Source organism: Stenella coeruleoalba (assembly GCF_951394435.1).
Source record: "Stenella coeruleoalba genome assembly, chromosome: 7".
NCBI lineage: Eukaryota > Metazoa > Chordata > Mammalia > Artiodactyla > Delphinidae > Stenella > Stenella coeruleoalba.
Window position 1 is genome coordinate 84,917,007 of NC_137153.1, and position 23,056 is coordinate 84,940,062.

General features: G+C 38.3%; 1 long non-coding RNA gene across 1 annotated transcript in view; it reads left to right on the top strand.

The window, feature by feature from the left end:
• The window catches only part of LOC307188552, a 362,965-nt gene that overhangs the window by 112,385 nt on the left and 227,524 nt on the right, over positions 1-23,056 (top strand). The window contains exon 2 of the long non-coding RNA XR_013828989.1: positions 18,658-18,764. This is a non-coding gene — a long non-coding RNA (uncharacterized lncRNA). The remainder of the gene's footprint in view (positions 1-18,657; positions 18,765-23,056) is intronic.

The window sequence follows — 23,056 nt, forward strand, 5'->3', positions numbered from 1 at the left end:
TGGACTTTTGTTTGTTGGAAGTTTTTTAATCACAGATTAAATTTCAGTACTTGTAATTGGTCTGTCCATATTTTCTATTTCTTCCTAGTTCAGTCTTGGGAGACTGTACCTTTTGAAGAATTTGTCCATTTCCTCTAGGTTTTCCATTTTATTGACATATAGTTGCCTCTAGTAGTCTCTTGTGGTTCTTTGTATTTCTGTGGTGTCATTTGTAACTTCTCCTTTTTCATTTCTAATTTTATTGATTTGGGCCCTCTCCCTTTTTTCTTGATGAGTTTGGCTAAAGGTTTATCAATTTTGTTTATCTGTTCAAAGAACCAGCTTTTGGTTTCATTGATCTTTTCTATTGTTTTCTTCATTTATATTTCATTTATTTTTGCTCTGAACTTTATGATTTCTTCCTTTCTACTAACTTTGGGTTTTGTTTGTTCTTCTTTTGCTTTAGGTTTAAGGTTAGGTTATTTGTTTGAGATTTCTCTTGTTTCCTGAAGTAAGCTTGTACTGCTATTAAGTTCCGTCTTAGAACTACTTTTGCTCTGTCTTATAGGTTTTGGATCTAGGGACACATGTAGACTGAAAGTGAGGGGATGTAAAAAGGTATTCCATGCAAATGGAAATCAAAAGAAAGCTGGCGTTGCAATACAGTTAAATCAGACAGAATAAAGTTTAAAATAAAGACTGCCATAGGAGACAAAGAAGGACACTACATAATGATCAAGGGATCAATCCCAGAATAAGATACAATTATATATATATATACACACCCCAAATAGGAGCATCTCAATATATAAGGCAAATATTAACAAACATAAAAGGAGAAATTGATAGTAATACAATAATAGTTGGGGGCTTTAATACCCTGCTTACATTTACATCAATGGACAAATCATCCAGACAGAAAATCAGTAAGGAAACACAGGCCTTAAATGATGCATTAGACCAAGTGAACTCAACCGATAATTATAGAGAATTCCATTTGAAATCAGCAAACTACACATTCTTTTCAAGTGCACATGGAACATTCTCCAGGATAGATCACATGCTGGGCTACAAAGCCAGCCTTGGTAAATTTAAGAAACTTTAAATCATATCAAGCATCTTTTCCAACCACAACACTATGAGATTAGAAATCAACAACAAGAAAAAAAACTGCAAAAAACACAGATGTGGAGGCTAAACAATATGCTACTAAACAACCAATGGATCACTGAAGAAATCAGAGGCAATCAGAAAATATCTAGAGGCAAATGAAATGAAAACATGACAATCTAAAACTATGGGATGCAGTAAGCTACTTATTATTCTAGATGCATTGATCATTAATGCAAAGCAAACAACACAAGAAGAATAAATGTCTCATTATTGATTTTGAGGATTATTTTTCTATTCCATGCTTTTCATTTTGTTGGCATGCTGTTACACGAGATTCCTACAGCTTGGCTCTTGGGAAACTGTATAAATCACAAACAGTAAATCTCGAGTTGGTATTTACTAATTTTGGCAGTAAGTTGGCATGTCGTAACTAGCTGTAAGGGAGTTATCTGAGGTGAGCATATAAGAGGATAAATTCTGTGTAAAAATGAATTGAGTTTTTCCTCCCTCGCCTGTAAACCTACTCAAAGGCTTAAATAGTGCTTCTCCTCTACATTCACTCAGCCCCTTCTAAAGGGTAACTGAGCTGTACAGGACTGATGGAATTGCCTGAAGATAGTTTAGGGAACTGTCTCTTCTTTACTGTGACCCTTGTTCCTATCATTGTCTTCAGAGAGGGGTTGTCTATACTTGAAGCTTCTCTACTTGTCTGTAACCTCAATGGTTCCCTCCCTTAATCTCACACTGGCAATACTGTGTGTATAGTTTTGTCCATCCTCTTTCTCTTTCACTCCTTCTCACTGTCTTAGTTCCATCTTTTCAGAAACACAGCAAATATATAGAGAGCTTGCAATATTTGTATGAAAGAAAATGCATACATTTTAAAGGAAAATCATATGTGTTCAAAGTAATCACTCTTTTTAAACTCTGAAGAACTATATAGAAATATAGCACTTCTATGCTATATTTCACACACTTTGTGACTTTATCTGATACATTGCTATCATGATTTAATAAAAAAATTTTTTTTACTATCAATACACTTGAAAAGGAATGAGGTCACCCTCATTCATTCATCATCAGTAAATATTGAATTCCCCTTACATGCTGGGCACTGTTTTAGGAACCTGGGAATACAGCAGTAAAGAAGCAGACATAGTTTTCAGAAAACATATTCTCTTGTTTATGTGCGTGTAGTTGGGTAGTCGAGGAGGGCAGTGAGATTCTTTCTTAATCTCTGTCCAGGGCATTTCGGTTCCAGTCACTTTGGTCAGCTAGCATTGGCAAGGCCTCAAATGTCATCATTTGGCCTGATCATGGCCTGGGATTCTATCTGAAGTACAACCCACATGCCTCTGTACCATCTTTTGTTTCTGAAAACTTCAGATTTTATAGTTTTGTAAACAACATTTGGAAAACAACTCTGCGCGCATCTCTTGTGTTTCTGCACATCTTATGAGGGAAACATTTCTTGCCCTTTGTTTCAGGATGTCTTCTTCAAGGATATTTATATACAGAAGAGCCTTAGTAGACAGGGATAGTGTCTCCTTCAGGAGCAAAGGACAGGCATGCTTCCTGTCCAGTATAATAAAGATGATGTCTCCCTTTGGAGTAAAGGACAGGAATGCTTAGTGCTCATTATTAAACAATTCGAGTTCCCTAAGCTCAGGGTTCCTTTCTTGTATTGCAATCCTCTGCGTGTGCAGGTATCTTCAGGCTTTCTTCATACTGCCTTGTGGGAATCGGGCTCATGAAACTGCTGTAAAAATGCTCCATGCAAAAATACTTTAGCTACTACTGTTGCTGTGAGGTATAAACTGTCCTTTATCTATGACATAGGAGTCTTGTATCTTCTGCCATCATCCATGAAACTTGGTAGGATAACCTGTTACCTTGAAAACAGGCAAACTCTCAGAACCTTCACAGTTCTTGAAGGCAACTTTGCCAAGGAAACCGTATTGAAATGAGTGCTATTCCAAAGGTGTTACTAGTAAATGATTATTCAGTACTCCAGAATTTAACAGAGAATGAGGCAGGGATAGGAAGGGGTAATGTTCCCTACCTTCCAGTTCTTGAGAAACATGGCCGTAGCCTCACACTCAGGAGAGTGGAGTCAGAGCTGTGAACACAAAAGTGAAATGTTGCTGTGTCTCCTTCGGCACTAATCTTTTTTGGAGTGACTATTATCATGTACATTTTAATGAAATATGTTCTTTAATTTGATGCCTTCTTGAACACAAATTATTCAACATGATTCCAGCTTTCTGCAGGATGAAAGCTCCTCATTACAAACATAATTTACTGTATTAAACTAGTGCTGTGCTCTTGCTGCATTTCAGATGCCTTGTGAGATGACGAGGAACTCTGCTGTCTCCTTTCTAGGTGTTGAGGGGCCACTTCATCAGGATGCAGTCTTGTTCTCTTGTTACTTCCAATCTACAGACCCAGGATTTTAGATCAGGAAACTGAATTTCACACAAACTCTGGGCCCCCCTTCTAACATGAAGAGAAGGGCGGCCTCTCCTGCATAGTTAATTACTCCAGCTTTGTGACGGTTTGGCAACTTCCTGGGACTTTAACACTTCGGGCTGTGTCTTTCAGAAAGATGTGGTGGATGTGATGTGTTACCTTCTTCATTTTCTAGATGTCTGTCTCTCTTTTACAAGTTTTACAACTGGTCTTGTGTATCATTTTTTTATTAATCATAGAGTGAATCACTTTTCTGTGTATGCTCTGATGTCTGTTTTGCAATGGGTATGATAATCATGTACTAATTACTAATTTACTTATTTTCTAAACAATCAGACTCCTGATTTCTTCAGATAGTGCTTATTTTATTTCATTATTTGTTTTACTAATTGCAATTATATGAATTATATTAGTGCATTATATTAATATATTTTGTATAATGTAGGATATATTATATACTTTATAAAACATTTATTTATATAACATATATAAAATAAAATACTGACATAGATAAAATAACATTTCTACCATATATACACAACATACAACTAAAGATAATATATATATTTATATAAATTCAGATCATAAACATCTATATGTAAAATAATTATACATGAACATTTGCCTAAGTAGGTAGCAAGATGGATAGGAAGGTAGGTTTTGCTGTAGTGACAAATTTACCTCCAAATTTCAGTGGCTTAAATTACAAATATTTATTTCTTGTTCGTACTCTGTGTCTAACATGATTGGGTTCCAGGTTGAGCCATCTTATGATTCTACCATCTCCACACGTAGCTTTCAGAGTGGCCAGTGAAAGAGAAGCAAGTATGGAGAACTTACATTTTTCTCTTAATTGCCTCTGACCAGACATACACATGGAATTTCCACTCAGACTGTTGGTCAAATCTAGTCACGTGGCCCTTTCTTAACTGCAGAAGGGACTGGGAAATATAGGGAAGCACATGGACTGTTTGATGGGCTTTACTGTATCTGCCACAGTAATAACTAACAGAGCTGGCTGAGCAGTAGAGCAGTCTGTACTCCTGTCTTTGGCATGGCAAGGATGCATCTTTCCTACGGCATTGCAGTAAGTAGCTCAGCCTGAGCCCCCTTCCTGTAACCATCCCAGGAGGGATGCTCACCAAGACAGGGTGACCCCAGAAGCAAGAAGGCTATTCATTACTGTTAGGGGTGGGAGCTAAGGGGAGTGAAAATGGAATCATGAAATGGGAGGACCTTCTAGAACTAACAGACGTGCCCCATGAGAACCAACATTTGAACATGTACCACATGAATGGCATTGAGGCCAGGCATTGTCAGCCAAAGCAGCAGAGGCAAATAGCAGGAAAGAATTGCAATCGCATGCCCGATTCACTGGCCCTTGTTTTTTGCTCCCTTATTCCTTCTCTTGGCACCTGACATGAATGGAGTTGGGCTTTGTAAAGAGAGGAGAACAGATGACCCCAAACAAAACCCGTTTCCCAGCCAGTCCTAAGATGGGGGTAGAGAAGAGGAGCAGAAAAGCACATACGTGTCATGCCTTTGCATGCACACACATGTGCACACACACTTTAGTGTTCTAAAGCTAAAGCCTCACTGGCAATGGGGAAAGGAACACTTTAAAGCAGATGTGGTATTGGAGTTTTAAACCGGACTGGATGAAACTATTGTTATGGTCACCTGCAGAGGCAGATGGATCCCCACCCAAAATTTAGTTGTGATTTTGAGTGATGACACCAAACACAAACACACACCAAGAGGGTATGAAAAATTTTCTTACTTACATAATTGAGGTCCCTGGAGAGAATAGGGCATGTCCCTCAAACAGGTTCAAAATTTCTTTAGGGAGCCAGCAAAGAAAACAGGCCTGGGTTTTTTTATCGTGGTTAGGGAGTGAGGTTGGGTGAGAGCTGGCACACATATGTGCAGGTAGGGGCTTGTGTGATTTGAATCTCCCTCCCCCCACCAAAGGAGGAAGCACCCAGGCTTTCTTATCAGCTTGTCCAGATGGGGGTCACAGAGCAAAGAGTGAAGGTAGGCTTAAATTTGTCAGCATAAAACATCAAAACATGGAGTCAGAATCCTCATTGCTACTCCATAACTGTAAGTGATGGGATATTGTGGAATCTTCCCGAGGCATTCATTGGTTGAGGGTCAGAGGAAAGGTGACATTTTGCCCCTGAAGGGCAGATGAGAGAGCTTGTGTCAAATCTCACCTGTGGCAGAATGGCCTCTGAAATAGGTTGGGACACAAAAGGCTGCCTCCCAGTTCTCATTGCAGGCTTACTGTGTAGGTCAGTGCATGCCTTTGTACCTATTGCTACCTAAGTGAGTTCACAAAGTTGAAGAGATCCTAAAAAAGTGCTTTAGTTTTATTAAAGTAGAGCACCACTGTATTAACATCTGTCTAACCAAGCCAGGACAGGAAAGTCTAGTTCACACAGCTTGGGTATAAGCCCTCGGCCGACCGGCTCCAAGGTGTGGCCCTCCCACTAAATTGTCAGGTGTGACGTAGTAATGGGGATCGTGGAGAGTTGGCACATGAGGCCAGAGGCTGAGAGGTGAATGGCATCAGGGTATCTGCAAGTACATTCTGAACCGATGGCACATATCTTGGTAAGCACTAGCATCTTCCTCAAAGAAGTTCTTTCATTTAACATTTAATTAGCCATGTAAAATCATTAGAAGGCTCACAGTGGAATTATTTTAAAAAGGAAGCCTAGGTTAGGAGAGAGGAGATGCTTTGATAGGAAAAAAACTTGAGCATTATAAAACAAAACGTCTTCTTTTATCTGTGGTGTTCAAAGGTTATTCCCCATAACCTTAAGACCTTCAGGTTTTGGGATTAAACTGAAGTTTTATTAGAGCACTAAGTTAAAGCAGAGATTCCACTACCCCACTTTTTTGTGTTTTATATGACACACACACACATACACACACACACACACACACACACAAGTATATATATGTAGTTAAGAATGCTGAATTTTTATTTAGGGCTATTTCCTCAAATCTGGCTAATAATTGGAATTACCTGAGACCCATGTTAGCAATATGGATTCCTGAGCTTCACCCCAGACTTGCTACATTAGAATATCCAGCAAGGAAGTATATGCATTTGTATTTTTAACAAGTGCCCCCTCCTCATCAGATGATTCCGGCAGTAGCCAACTTCTGGTGACCCTTGGACATGAGGCATGTTGTCGACCCTGTATTGGACTGATAGTCCTTACTGTCGGCTGAGGAAAACCTAAGGCAGTATGGCAGCAGTTTTAAGAATAAATGAACTGTCCATAAGAAGCCTTCTGGGTTTTGTTCCACTTAGTGGATTGTATTTCTGCCCTGCTGTGGAGGGGGCATAATTTGTTGGTTAATACTCAGCTCATTTTGGTTGTTTGGTGAGACTGTTGGTGGCATTTAGGCCTTTCCTCTTTGTTCTAACAACACTGTCCATACCACCATTAGGGCACAATTCCACGCTATTGCCTCTTCAGAGATACATTTTCCCCTCACCAAGACAGTTTCCAGAAGGCAGAGAACAAGTGTTTTCTAAGGTGTAGTTTTGGCCATTAGGACAGGGATTATTTGTTGAATAAATGTAAGAATTAATGAGTGAATGAATGCATGAAAATAAATGCATGAATGTGATAAGTACATTAATTATAGGTGTTCAAAATAATCATGAAACAGGCTGAGGATAAAAATCAGTCAGTAGTTCTTTCTCAAAGAGAGTTTATATGGCCATTATTCCCAAAGGGTTACTAACACATCCAACACCATAAAAATCTGAGCACTAAAGCTTATGTATGATGAAGGGGCAGTAAAACCCTCTCAAGGTCTTTCGTGAAAAGCAGCTGCTAAAAATTCGTAACAGAGAGAACATCCTAAGAGAGAAGTGGTAAAACGTGCCATATATATAACCTAAGAACATGTATGTTTCACGTAAGAAAGCTTTACAAGTAGGCACTTGTTAAACATTTGTACTATACTTTTACAAATTATTTATTTATTTTTGGCTGCGTTGGGTCTTTGTTGCTGCACGCAGGCTTTCTCTAGTTGCAGCAAGCGGGGGCTACTCTTCGTTGCGGTGCGCAGGCTTCTCATTGCGGTGGCTTCTCTTGTTGTGGAGCATGGGCTGTAGGCATGCAGGCTTCAGTAGTTGTGGCACACAGCCTCAGTAGTTGTGGCTCGTGGGCTCTAGAGTGCAGGCTCAGTAGTTGTGGTGCATGGGCTTAGTTGCTCCTTGGCATGTGGGATCTTCCCAGACCAGAGATCAAACCCGTGTCCCCTGCATTGGCAGGCGGATTCTTAACCACTGTGCCACCAGGGAAGTTCCAACATTTGTACTATACTTTTTACTCATTTGTTAGCTTGGGTTCTTGCCTAGTGCTGCCACATTTCTCTTTGAAGAATTTTATGTTTGCCTATCTATCTGTTTATATGAACATCTATGTTCATGCCAGGTTTGTTTTTTGTTTGTGTGTGTGTGTGTGTGTGTGTGTGTGTTTCTTTTTTTTACTCTATATAGTGTCTCATATACCACACCACACACATTGGTACTTAATAAAGATTATTTGAGCATGAAGGTTTGCTTAGTGGCAAATGGCAGTTGCATATTTAATAGAAGACGACATCTTTGCACTTACATGTATACTCGTTTTAAAATGTTAACCAGAAATAGTTGGCGGGAAAACCTTAAGGAATGAGCTATCATGTTTCTAGGTTATGTCAGCAATAATTCTCTACTATATTAGTTCCTTCAAAGGTGAATGGTTTTTGATTATGATATAACCTTAACTTGCCATCTGTTATGAAACCATGTACGAAGCTTAAACTTAGGATTTTCAGCTTCACAAATTCTGCAACAATTATGAACTCTTACTGACTTCATAATTAAGTCTAGATAAGGTTAACAATCACCTGCCACTCTGTTAATGTAATTGTTCATCTGTGAACCTTGCAAATTCTTGTAAGTAGTTGTGATATTTGCTTTGAAAAACAAACATTCTCATAACCTTTCAGGGAGTGAAAAATCCTATGACAAACCAGGAAGACTCTTGGGGCTTAAGAGACACCTTTAAAACCATCTAATTCAACTCTCTGGGCACTTCCTGAAACAGAAACCCAAGTTGAAGAATATAAATATTAAGGAACTTTTTCAACATCAACTCTGTCCAGGGAAGGTTTGGGATAGAACTCATATCTTTCTAATCTAAAATTCTTGGCAGTGTCCCACACAAGTTGAAGAGACAGAGAAAGCTGCTTGTCAGGAATGTTCAACATCTCCTTGAACTTCTAGATTATTTTTTCCCTGAATGAAACCTTCTGGAATCAGATTTTCATACCACCAGCAAATATGTTCTTTCATGATGAAAAGCACCCTTTACCACTTAGACCTGCCCTTCCCACATGTACTAAATTAAATCCAGTTTAATGAGAACATGTCTAGTCAATCACAGGTCATAAATGAATAAGTCTTTACTCTGGGTGCATTTGACATAATAGAAATTATGCTCAGACGAGGGTTATCAATTTAAAATGTACAATTTGGGGGGATACGCCGCTGATTCTACTGCTGAGCTGTTCTTTCTGACCCATTCAAATATTTCTTTTCAAAGAACAGGGCTTCACATTGTAGTTAGGGCATGGATACGTGAGGTCCTAGAATAATCAAAAAGCCACCGCGTGGTGCAGCCTTTCATTCTCTCATTTGGTCATTGTCTTCCTCTTTCAGCCTTTCAGAAGAAGAAAAATGTCATTCCCCATGGCAGTGTCTAAAAAATTACATTGGGCCTACTTAGACAGGAATTCCAGAATAAACGCAGTAGTTTTTTTTAAGTAGTGGCAAAATAACGCTGAAGTGCCCTGTCATAGAAAAGATGTAAGGGTAGAAAGAGACCTAGGGTTTGCAAGAGACAAATTGTCATTTATCACTCCTTCCCACCCATCCCCTTCTCATCACCCCCTTTTCTTTCTACTGTGTTTTCCTCTTCTCCTTTGTTTCCTCATTCATTCCTTCCTTCTGCAAACTTGTATATCTCCTATGTTCTAGTCCCTAATGAAACGGGGGGCACACTCCTGCCTTCACATACGACTGCATGTGGGTAACACATGGATAGAAAGGGAGAGAATAGGGAGGCTTTGGGGCAGTGATTCTCAATCGCAACTGCAATTACAATCACGTGGGAACTTAAAAAAAAAAAAAAAACAGTGCTAGGGATGCATCCCAAACAATCAAATCAGAATTTCTGGAGAACAGTGGCTGGGTTTTTCAGGATTCAGAGCCACTCCTTCCAATGGAGAATGGGGAAAGGAATGAGGAGTTTAAGAAACAGGTTTAGAGAGCCTTCCGATGTTCCTAACTTGCCTGTGTTTCCTGCAGATAGATAGACTGCTAGCAACACAAATATCAATTGGCTTTCCTAAAAGTAACACGGCAAAATATCTTTAATTCTTCTACCAATTTATACCATAGTGATTACAAAGCAATCTATTGATCTTTGGAATTGCAGATTGCAGAGTCCCTGAGCCGACTGACCTCTGCTATGGCGGCTGTCATCTAGATGAGGAAGCAAGGCTCACCTGACATCTCTTCTTAACTTCGCAGCCCACTTGCTTTCCAGAATCCCAACTTTCGTTTCATGAATTTCGAGTTGTAAGGACGGAGCTTCATAGGGAAAAGCAAGTGTTAGAGACTTGAGGGAAGAGCAGGCTTCCCTTTTATGGATAACAGAACTTCAGGTGTCAGTCAGAGAATATTTGCACAACAAAGAGTATCCTGCCCATTTTATGGAAGAAGTTAAAGCAAAGTTTAAGTAACTCAGAAAACTCCCACTGTTCTTATCTAAGTCTTCCTAAAACTCAGATCTCCAGGTTCCATGCCTCTATTTTAGTGTCATAATGCTTACTTATAGAAAAACCATGTTTTTAATAAATTGTAAGTATCAACCATGAAAACAGAGAAGGCAGTCTCTCCATTACCAAAAAACCCATATTTATTTAACCCATATATATTGGAGCAGGAAGAATATTAATAATAGTTCCTCACGCTTAAGACAGTATAAACTAAGAGGGCCAAAGGCATGATTTTGGACTTGAGGAAGCAAAATAATGAAGGAAGGAAGGGAGGGAGGGAAGAAGGAAAGCAAAGCAATAGTAGGTAGTTTTGTAGACTGTTAACAACCCCAAGGTGTTTTGTGGGTCTACATTGATTGTGAAAATGACCACAGTTCTCAAATCATAGCATGGGGAGTGGCCAGCATGGTAGAGCCATGTTTGTAGGTGAAGCATGGGTCGAGGCAAGCAGATAGATTCCTTAAGGGATACACGAGGTGTTAGCTGAGAAGCTATGTGCTTTATTCAGTGATGGAGATTGCTTGGTATGGCTGAGTTAGAGTCAAGACTATGAAATGCCCTTGCTATTTTCAGGCAGGGTGTGGGATGTGAGAGGGAAAGGAAAGGGAAGAGACGTGATAAAGAGTGGCTATTGTGCAGAACTATCTCTTGGCTGTAATAAAGTTATAGCGCTAGTTTTTGGGGAGTTGGTTTTATTCTTGGTTGAGCAGATAATACAGATGACACAGGTAAGCATGGGAGGAAGATGCTGCCGATGTGATTTTTATGTCCTGCTTGAGGGGCAGACTGTTTAAAGATATTGGCTCTTCCCAGCCTGAATTGAGGTTGCTCCTATGATATTTAAGGTCAAATAATCCAGAGCGTATTGGTGTTGAACTACATTGGTCTCTGTAAATGTCTTGCTGAGGCTATAAAGCAAGACCATACTTAAGTTGGCACACATGGAGTTTTACATCATGGGAATGGGTATTCCTACTGTCAGTAAACTGGGAATAGATCATTACTGGGCCAGGAACATGGCTTGGAATACATCATTAATCCTGAGAAAAAAAGATACTTCTCCTTTCTCTGGACTCTGCCATGGATGGTCTTAGACTCCAAAGCCTAGGTACTCAAAATATTCCTTTGAAGTGGGTGAACTGATCTGTACTGGGTGGAAAATGGGAACTGATCTGTACTAGGCTAGAAAGGAAGTGACCCTTTGGATGAACCAGAATATTTCCTTTTCATCATTCTTGCTGTTTAATTAAGTCATTTAAGATCTTACAATCTGGTCTTAAAGGTACTGTGGAGAAGTAAGGAAAGAGCTTGCTTAATGTATAGAACAGTGAAGTCAAATGGAGTCGTGCAATCCCACCTCTAAAGAGAGAGTGGTGGTATGGTAGCAAAAACAGACATTCTTATAGGATGTCCATACCCAGCAGATGGGTGGCCCTGTCACAAGGGGACATGAGAGCAGAAATAGAGAACGTGAGCCAAGGGATATGAGGGCCCTGATTCTGAACATCAAGGAAGCAGTGATGGGAACTCTCCAAAAGAATTGGTAGGCAGTGTGCAAGTGGGGTTCTGAGTGATTATAAATTGGAGTATAAATGGAAATATAACTCAGTTAGAGCCAGATCAGCGAAATTTGTATTCTGACTGGCAAATATCCTTATGAGGTGATCCAGGAACGAAACAAGTATTCTAAATACACTGCCAAACATTGTCATCTGTTGTCCTTACAAGCCAGGCCTGATGATGAAAACTGGTAACAAACCTGTATTACATGCTTCTTATGTGCCACATACAGTGCTAACACTTCAAATTCTTACGATAACATTTTGAGTTTCATACCACAAGCCTCTTTTTGTCAGTAAGGAACCCGTGGCTTTAAAAGTTTAAATAAATTGCCCAAGATCAACAGCTAGTAAGTGGTGGTGCTGGGAATCAAACAGAGACCACTTTTCCTAAAGCCTGAGCTCTTGACCACCATGCTATGCTGTCCATTAAGAAGCAAAGATGAAGGCATGAGGGTGGTGGGGAAAGGAGGAGAAAGAAGGATGGAACTAATACAGTATCATTCCACAATTTTAGGACATACCATCAATGTAATCACTTTTTAGGGAAAAGAAAGAAACAAAAAATTTAAAGTGTGTCAGTTGTAAGATACCACCTGCTTTCAGAAATATTAAAGTGAGAAAAATTAATTTCATAGAATGTGGGATATATGGTATAATAAGCGCTTCCCATGTTCCAAAACCTTTGCATATTATTTTATTTAATACTCAAAATGATCCTCAAAGAAGTAAATGACTCGCTCCATGTTATATAACTGGTCAGTGATAGCACCAGAATTTTAAATCCATACCTGTCTGAGTATTAACTCAACATTTAGAAAGTACAAAGGCTCCATTCCTACTTTTCCCATGACTCCACACTTGAGTGTTCTTAGATGTGGTTTCCATAATTGCTGCTCCTGAAAGCAATGCAGGTGAGAGTTCTACAGTCACCTTCAGACATTTTGGATGCATTAGAGAAAATGATAATAGCTTCTGCAATTTACCTAGAAACCACGACTTTCAGGAGCTTTCCTTTAGAGTCAAGTTACTTATGTGATTTTCAGCCAGTTTACTTTGGAACCTAACACTGAGGTTGTTCAAGTCTTCATACATGAAGGGTTATTATTATTTCTTACCTAGAAAAGATATAAATATATTTCAGTGTGCCAGTTTTTTTCAATGTGCAATACTCTTGCTTGGATATACACATTAGGAAACCACAATAAATGTCTTCGGAAAAAATAATTTAATTTAAAATGATATTTATTACCCTTATGTTTAAAAGAGTTAAATGTAACTTCTTAAAAGTTTCTTGCTTGTAATGAAGGCATAGCTTAAACACAAGGAGTATTGTCACACGGAGTAACAGAATTCTGGAAAGTTTAATTGCCACGGAAGACTACTGACAATAGAAAGTCCAGATGGATTGTTGAAAACGATGTACATCATCATATATATATATACACACATACATGCGTGTCTGCATGTATCTGGATGTATACACATACCCACATACACGTATGCACTTGGAGGAATCACTTGAACTCTGAAAAAGGTAATGGATATAAAAATCTCCCTAGATAAATACACACATACCTTATCACAGGCATAAACACATGTACTCATGGATACACATGCACCCCTCATCAAAAAATAGTACTGAAAAATTGACTGTAAATTGAATTTTTACTTAAATTGATTTTTATTTACTTGATGAGCCAATATTTAATTGAACAACTTCTTTTATTTTGTTCTTGCCCATCCTTTTATTTTTTAAATTTTTAAAAATTTTATTTAAAAAAATTTCATTGAGGTATAATTGACTAAATTACTTCTTTTTTAAAAGTTAAGATTCCTTGGGCAATTTATACGATTTACAGAATAGACGTGTATGCTTAATCTTCTCAAAGCAAGGCATCCGTATTTTGAATATATACACTTTTTGCATCTGTTTCATCAGTGTCAGTCACTCAGGGAATATTTATTTAGCACCTACTGTGCACCTACCACTCTGCCAGGTGCTGGAGAAGCTGTGTGTGTGTGTGTGTGTGTGTGTGTGTGTGTGTGTGTGTGTGCGCACGCGCGTGCGCGCACACGCTCATGCAAACAAGCATATAGATACACACACAAAAAATAAGAATTTGTAACAAGAAACTTACTGAAATAATAAAAATTTTTTGGTCTTCCAGCAGTCTGTTGGTCCTTGGGAAGCTAACTACATATGGAACTAAGCTCTCCTGAACGCTATTAGCAACACAGTCTATCCTTAATCTCAGTCTTTTAGTCTAGCCCAGACATTTACACTTGATTGCCATATTCACATTCAATTCCATAGCTGGATAGTCCAATATATTCATTTTAAAGTCCACTCTGCAACTTCAGAGTCTACAACAGATTGGGATCATTGTTCCAAGCAGAAAAATACATGTTCAGATCTTTAAACTTTTTACTATAACTTGTCGGCTGCATAGGAAAATTAAGGACAGATGAACTAAAGACACCTGATGGAGAACGTGTCCATGCAGTTTAGCAGCCACTTCTCTGTGAGTCCAGGATCATATGCTTCTGAAAATCCTTCAATAGTTAAGCAATACCAAGAAATTGGCCCCCTCAAGCAATAAATTACTTTGGTATTCTCCACAACACAACAACAAACTGGCTGTCAAGTTTGGCAAACCTTTGAAAAGAGGTGGGCCTCCTCTCTGAACTCTGAATGGAAACATTATTTTTCCTCCACTAGAAGAGCCATCATCACTCTTTCACCATAAGGAAGGTCACACCATCTTTCACAAAAGATTTGCCTGCTTGTAATTACTGCCTGCAGCGTACAGACAAATGCAGTCTTTTAAAATGCTAACTGTGTTATACTTATACCCGAGGGATCCGGGGTACAAATGTAATGCGGCCTCACCAGTTTGTCTTAGGGAGATCTTACAGTGCTGATTGAAAACAGCTGAACTAAATCAACAGTTACCTTGAGCCAGGGGCCTTTGGAGAGCAATTAGAGTCAAGGCTTGGGTTTTGAACCCAATATGCTCTGTCAGTCTCAATGATTTGTGTTTGTTGTACTCAGTCTCATTTCCTGCATGAAATATGAGGCTGTATAAAGAGGAAAAATTCCCAAGATTAAAAAATATTTGACCTCAGTGCGTTTGTGAGCATAGAAGTACACATGTCTAAATGACCATTTGGGTTTGTAGTACAAAGTTCTATTGATGTTGGCAGCCTGAGCTTCCCAGTCTCAAAGCCACATGAATGGTTTCGAGTTTCAGCCAAAAAATGTTTTCCACATGCTTTAGTGTGGGCCAATTTACGCAGTAGATTTTGTGGAGACTGTGGCCAAGCGCTTCATAAAGGGCTGCCTTCTCTGGGATCAGGGAAACCACAACAGACACATTGCTAATGCAATCTAATTATCTGCTTGAACATTTTTCCAGATGTATCCAATGGCTAAAAATACTGCAATAAAAAAGGTATTATTTGGCTCTCTTGACTGAAACAGTGGCATAAAGAACCTGTTTGTCTGGAGGGAAAGTTATGACATTATACTTCTATGACTGCATTTAAATCAGTCAAACAAAACAGTACCCACAGGGTGGGGCTTGCTTTCTGTTTGAATGAGTCTTCCAAACCGAGACCTTAGGATAAGAGATCATTCCTTTATATAAAGGGGTGACCCTCTCACTTATAAGTTAATTCCTCTCATTTGTGGTTTCCTAACTTGATTGAAGTTGGTGAGTGTAATTCATGACAAAGAGATCCCATGCTTTTTCCACTAAGCTCATTGCACGGCTTACCCAACAGGACAGCAGACCATTTCCTTCCTGTCAGGAGAAAAAAAAATCTTTTGACTAATAAGTTGAGAGTTTTACCCTGTCCCCATAGAAAAACTGGCTGTTCTGAAGGTCTTAATGTTTCCCTTTTGTTTTCCTTCGGCAGAATTTATTTTTGTATAGCAAACCCCATACTTCAGCCTAGTTTCCTTTGTGTCATTTGGATCCCAGCTAGGCCAGCAGATACATGATGTTATGCCAGGTTATTGTTCAAGTTGTTGGCAACCATGCTCGTTCCTAACACAGCCAACTGCCTAGGAGAACACAAGCACATTCAGTAGGAATTTTTGGTACTAAAGTGAGAGGTCAGTTTTACCAACCTGTGTCTTTCCCTACCCTTGTTTGAACAAAGGCTTTAAAATGAACTATAAGGTTCCAAATAAATAATCAAGGCTCGACAAAACACACACATTTTCCTAAGAAGCTGAACAACTTACGAAAAGTTTTTATTTTTGTCCTTTCTCTCAAGCCTCCTTTTAGCAACAAGGGTCGGAGAGGAGGTGTATTCTGCGTTACACCTTCCAGGAAGTAATAAATCAGAGGCGAGGCATACCTTCATGGCTTTGCCTGGTCTCAATCACAACTACAAAACTATGTGCCAGCTTCTCTAATTCCTGTACTGCACCACTGGGTGAGCAGAGATATCCAACATGGAGATAACTTTAAATAGTTATGCACTGAAGTTGTGGCCGAAACTATAGAAGAAAGCAGAGTGCCAAGAACTTCTGTGAGATAAAGATGAGCAAGCAAGTCCCCCCAGGCTGGTTCATTCCATTTTCCTTAATTGAGCTATTCTCCTTGCAATGAGAGTTCTCACTGATTGATTTGACTCTGTTGTTTCTTGTGAAATCTCGAAATCATATCTTCATTCACTCCACTGTTGTGGTTTTTTTTCCCTTAGCTGAGATATGGCTTCAGAATCTGTTCATAGTTCCCTAAAAGATGTCCTTAGGAAATGAGGTCACTTGGGTTTTCCAAGTAAACAGTTTCATTCCTCTGGCAATCCTTTTTTGTTTTATGAACCCCCCCCCCAATAACAAGGTATGATTATCCTATTTCCATTATCCATTTCCACATCATCAGGATGTTCTCAGGGAAGTGGGGGTGGGCAAGAGATGGAATGAGAGGCTAGTCACTTTGGCAAATAGAGAATATTTTATTTAAAAGTGGATTGTGTTTCAAATGTGTATTTGTAATTCAGTTGTTTGAAATTCAGTTTGTGCTTTCTTATACAAGGAATGTTATAAATGGGTTCTCACAAAGACTCTTTGACCCATAATGAAGCCTATAATGTATTTAAAGTATTGTATTAGGAAAAGAGGTCTTGATCTTGTGAAAAATTAAAGAAAACAATTTAGGTGATACAAATGAACTTTAACACTTCAGCAAGTGGATAGTCTCAGAGAACTGCAAAATGGGGTGAAAGGTAAGAAGCTTTTATAGGATAAGGAATAAGGAACAAAGAGAGACCAATAGAAAATTGCTGATTGGCTGAGGCCACATTAGTCATTGTTTGGGGTGAGAAGGCCCAGAGTTGGCTTGGGATTTGGGGATTGGCTGACTGGATATACTGCATTTCTGGTCAAGAGGAGGATTTACAGGGATATGAAAGTTATCTAAGTTCCAGTTTGCTGATGTGGCACTCCGGGCAGGAGCCGCTAGGTCTCTGGTCTAGAAAGTTATTTCAGCAGTTTCAAGATGGAAACTATGTCCCATTTGTATGGGAGTCCAGGGACATAAGCCAAAGAGTAAAGGAATAAGAAGGAAAAAAGTTTCTTCCTGTATTACTGGTAGGGTATCCCAAGCAACATATTGGAAGAGACAAAAGTTGATTTGTCACCCTCTTCTGGAAACTCATCTATAGTTTTTCTCTTACTTTCTCACAACCATTTTTCAGGTCCTGGTTATTTCATGTTTCCCTAGACTTCTTAAAATTGTGAGACCCTCCTTTCCTCTTGTCTCACATGTAGAACCAGTTATATACAGTCCTTCACTCACCTTCATCCAAACATCTTGGTATCATCAGAAGGAAAGCCTAGTGATCAAAATAATTTGTGCTGGGGAGGGGGGGAGGATCAAGATTGAAGAGTATGAAGGTGTGGAGCTCATCTCCCCCCATAATCACATCAAAAATACATCTACATGTGGAACAATTCTCACTGGAAGCTGGCAGAAGGACTCTGGTGCAACAACTCTGTAATAAAAATATATGTGTCATTGGGTAGGAAGACAAGAAAAGCGATCAGGTAGGGACATGTGTCCCTGGGAGGTGACTCAGAGAAAAAGGGAGAATACAAGGGCAGACACATGCCCTGGGGAGTGAGTGGTGAGAGCCACAGGTTGGACGCCCCAGTCCTGGGGTCCTATGCAGGGGAGATGAGCCAGAGTCCCCTGGGCTGGTTGGAGGACTGCTGGGACTAACGGGTGGGTGAGGGGGAAGCCTGGACTCTGCTTGTAAGAAGCGCACACATGCTAGCTTGCCCCCAGGCTAAATAGGAACAGACTCACAGATATAAAAAAACAAACTAGTGGTTACCAGTGGGGAGAGGGAAGGCAGAAGGGGCAAGGTAAGGGTAAGGGATTAAGAGATACAAAATACTGTGTGTAAAATGGGTAAGCAACAAGGATAAATTGTAGAGCGCAAGGAATTATAGCCATTGTCTTGTAATAACTTAATGGAGTATAATCTGTAAAAATACTGAATCATTATGCTGTACACCTGAAACGAATATTGTATATCCACTATACTTCGATATGTAAAAAAAATTGTGCTGAGGTATGAGTAACCTCTTAATCATCTCAGGCTATTTACATTTTTAAGAAGCATGCAAATTAATCTGAAATGATCTTTAATTTGTTCCTTTCAGGCAATGTGATAAAACTGAAAAAAATTCAACAACTTGGGGTAAACAAGATTTGGTATCTGGATCCCAACTCAAGAGGCAGGCCTGCCCAGCTTGCAGCTTTGCTCTTGGTAAGTGTTCTGACTTTTCACATACGATTCTCTCCCTAAAACTCTGCATTGCTGAGAAGGGATTTTTTAGGAAAGCTGTTCTCATCACTAACTTCCTTTGTCTGACAGTGTTATTAGTACATAGGGTGGCTGTAAGCCCAAGACTGACTATAGCAGAAAATAAGGTGGAGCTTTAAGATCTAAATTTCAGTCCTAGAAAATGCTATCCATAACCTTCATCAATATTTTGGGCAAATAGAGCCACCATGCTTTTTTTTTTTTTAATTTGTCATAGAACAAGCTAAGAAATAAAGCACTTTGAACTGAATTGCTAGGAGCTACTTTCTTGGGTCCCCAAATTGGCTATTTTGGTTTTGAGAGTTTTGGTTTTGGTTTTCATGGTTTTAAATATCATAACATGATATGAAGCAGTGTTTCTCAAAGTGTAGTCCATAAATCATTTGTGTCCTCTGGTGGTCTTTCAGCAAATTGTTTAGAGACTTCAGAGGAAAAAGAAATTTTAAAAAACTTCGTTCACAAATATTTAACAAATGTAAAATGTAAGATTAAATATAATTCTCACTGAGACATATTATATTCTTAACAGTCATTAGCAACCTAAAGGTAGCCTACCCGTTGCAAGGACTCTGATGGTTAGGCCTTAGCTTCCCATCAGTTAATTGGATGCAACGTGTTTAGGTTAAATTTTTTTCACATTATTGGCATGTTACTGTTCACATTTGTTACATTTGCCTTTTTAAAAATTGTTACTATTGGGGTTTATTATTAAATTTCTAATTTTATTAAAGAAGCAATCACATAAAAGTAGTTTATGCAAATATAAAGATAGTTATAAAAGTAGAGGCAGAAATACAACACTGCCATAATCATCTTTAGTGACCAGGTTTCAGAGTGAATGTAGAATGTGATTACATATGTGCCAAGACAAGGGAAAAGCAGCTAGAAGCAGCTAGATATAAAAAGTGCAAAAAGAAATCCAAAAATCAACAATGGAAAGTTTTATTTAAGAAGACTAGCAATCATTGAACCGTGCTGCGTAGTAAATTGCTTTTTATAAGACTTGGTTAAATAGTGGCATGAAGCCATCACATCTTTGCATGTAAGTACTATGTATCTCTCTGGTTTTAAAAATGATTGTTTTCCTATAGAAATATTTTCTAGTTTTAAATTGCTGGATTTTGTCACTAAAGAAAATGGGGATATCAAAACTACAGTGGTGTAATTCAGACGTTGTATTCCTTGTAGCAAAACCAGGTATAGGTGCAAGTCATACTTTTTCAAGGCAGCTGGTAAAAATAGCTGAAAATTAATAACAAATAATGAGTTCAAAGAGAAAGCATAAGTATTGGTAAAACTTCCCTATCATATGACAGTTGTATATGATGGAACATTAATGGCATATACTCTTTGTGGTCTAAGAGATACTGGCTTTTCAGTTGGCAAAACTATAAGGTATGAATCAGGGCTTGGTTCATGTATGACATGTACAGAGAGGAGAAGTGCTTGATGGTTTTTTTGTTGTTATGGGTTTTTTTGTTTGTTTTTGTTTTTTAACAGTTCACTTGAGCACGGTTTATTTTCTAAATTTTAATATCGTATTTTTCACATTGCCCATCAGTTTTCACAGTTGCAACCTCGAAATTAAGCTCCCTCTGCATTGCCCTCTGAGCCACCAAGCCTTTTTGTTCTGTTAATCATTCAAATCCATACTAGAGGAGATTATTAGTCTGTCATTGGTATTTTTCTGAACCATGATGTACATTGGGAAAAGAGTATTGGTACTGTTGCTAATAAGGCATCATGGTTGGCTCATGTTGGTTCTGTGTTCGTTCTTCGTGGTTCTGTGTTGAAAGAAATGCAGAAATTTGTGGGTATAATCAGATGGTGGTATATGTCTTTTTGGCTTAGTCTGGGAAATTAGATTCTTCTTTTCCACACTGAAGTATGTATGCTGCTTCCCAAGAGGAAATTTTCATAACTTTTAGAATGATGAAATGTAACACACATAGAGAAAGGTGTATAGAACCTAAATGTACAATGAATCATTAGAAAGTGAACACCCTTTTAACTACCATCTAAGTAAAGAAATAGAACCTTGCCGACATTGAAGAAGCACCTCCTTGCCCCTGGGTATCCCTCCTCAATCACATTTCCTGTATCCCTTTTAGATTAAAAAACACTATCTTGATATGTATGATAAATTTTTTTTATAAATTTATTTATTTTTGGCTGCATTGGGTCTTCATTGCTGTGCGTGGGCTTTCTCTAGTTGCTGCGAGCGGGGGCTACTCTTCGTTGCAGTGTGTGGGCTTCTTATTGCGGTGGCTTCTCTTTGTTGCAGAGCATGGGCTCTAGGCATGCGGGATTCAGTAGTTGTGGCATGTGGGCTCAGTAGTTGTGGCTTGCAGGCTCTAGAGCACAGGCTCAGTAATTGTGGCACCTGGGCTTACTTGCTCCATGGCATGTGGAATCTTCCTGGACCAGGGCTCGAACCCATGTCCCCTGCATTGGCAGGCAGACTCTTAACCACTGTGCCACCAGAGAAGCCCCTGTATGATAATTCTTTCCATGATATTCCTTGATTTTTATTGCTTTTGTATGTAGCCCTAAATAAAATGGCTAATATTGACTGGTTTTAAACTTTACATAAATGAATTATTTTAAAAAATTTCTTTCAATTACCAATTTGTTTGTAAGATTCAGTCAGCTTGTTGTTCATAGCTCTAGTTTAATTGTGATACAAAATTCCACAATTAAACTAGAGCTATGTACAACTTTAATTGTGATACAAAATTACATTATATTAACAACCACAATTTACTTATCCATCCTAACATCCTTATTTCCTGATGGTTGTTAAAGATGTTTTCAGCTATTGCAAAAATTGCTGCCATGAACTTTCTTTTACATGTTTCCTAACACACAGGTGAATGTCTTTCTCTAGGCATATACCCAGGAATGTAATGTTTGGTATTGTTTGGTCATAAGATATTGTTTTCTCAGTATGGGTGTTTGCATAAGAACAATGCTTTTTTTAAGTGCTTGAGCCAATTTTCACTCATGTTGGCTCAAGGCATTTTGTGACCACTAATCAGTACTTGAACAGGGCAAAAAGCTGAGAAAGTAAGTATAAAATAACTATTAAGCTAATCAGAGATTATCACAGCTTCAGTATTTTCTAAAGAGGAGGAGCCCTAGTAAACACCCTAGGATATTAGTGGAGAACCCTGGAAGCTTACTCCCTTAGGAATAATAGCAAACCAGAAATAGACTAATCTTTACTGAATCAAGGCAATATATCTATATTCTGTATGCCTGAGAGAAGAAATCCAAACCCTCTCTAGAGGAGGTAACATCACCCAACAAAACTAAGTAATTCATACATATCATGTAGCCTTCATTCAAAAATTACCAGACATGCCAAGAAACATAACCAAATCTACAAAAATCAAGAAAAGTAGAAACACATCCAAAAATGAACAAAAATGATCTGGTTATTGAAACTAACAGATATGAACTTTAAAATAATTGTGACTCATGTGCTCAAGAATAAGGGGATGGGGCAGGTAGATAATTCCACAGTAAATTAAGAAACTATAAAAGTAATGAAATAGAAAATTTTATAATTAATACATTTAATAGCAGATTAGACAAATAGAAAAAATTAATGAGCTAGCAATAGGTTAGTAAAAAATATCTAGACTGAAGCAAAAAGAGAGAGAGAAGAAAAGATGCTTTAAAAAGCATAGGAGATATATGGGGCACAGTGAAAAGACTGAACTTATGTGTAATTGGAGTCCAGAAACAAAAGTGAGACAGAATGGGAGGGAAACTTTTTTAAAAGATCATGGGCTAGAATTATCCAAAATTATAGAAAGGCCTACTTATTCAAGAATATCTATAAATCAAAGGCAGGGCAAAATCAGAGAACATCACACTTAGACATATCAAAATAAATCTGCTGAAAGACAAAAATAAAAATCAAATCCTAAAAGTATCCATAGAATAAAAAGATACATTATCTTCAAAGGGACATTAAACTGATGGTTGAATTTTCAGTAATGTGGTTTCTTTGTTAAGTGTTTATAAGAATTCACCAAAGGATATGTCAAGGCATGAGATATTCTTTGTGAGAAAGCTTTAAATTTATATTAAATTTATTATAGACATAAGAAAAATTAGATTATCTGTTCCTTCTGTCAATTTTGATAGTTAATTTTTAAAAAGGAATTTGTTCATTTCTTCTAAATTTTAACATGATTACCATAACATTTAAAATCATATACATAATG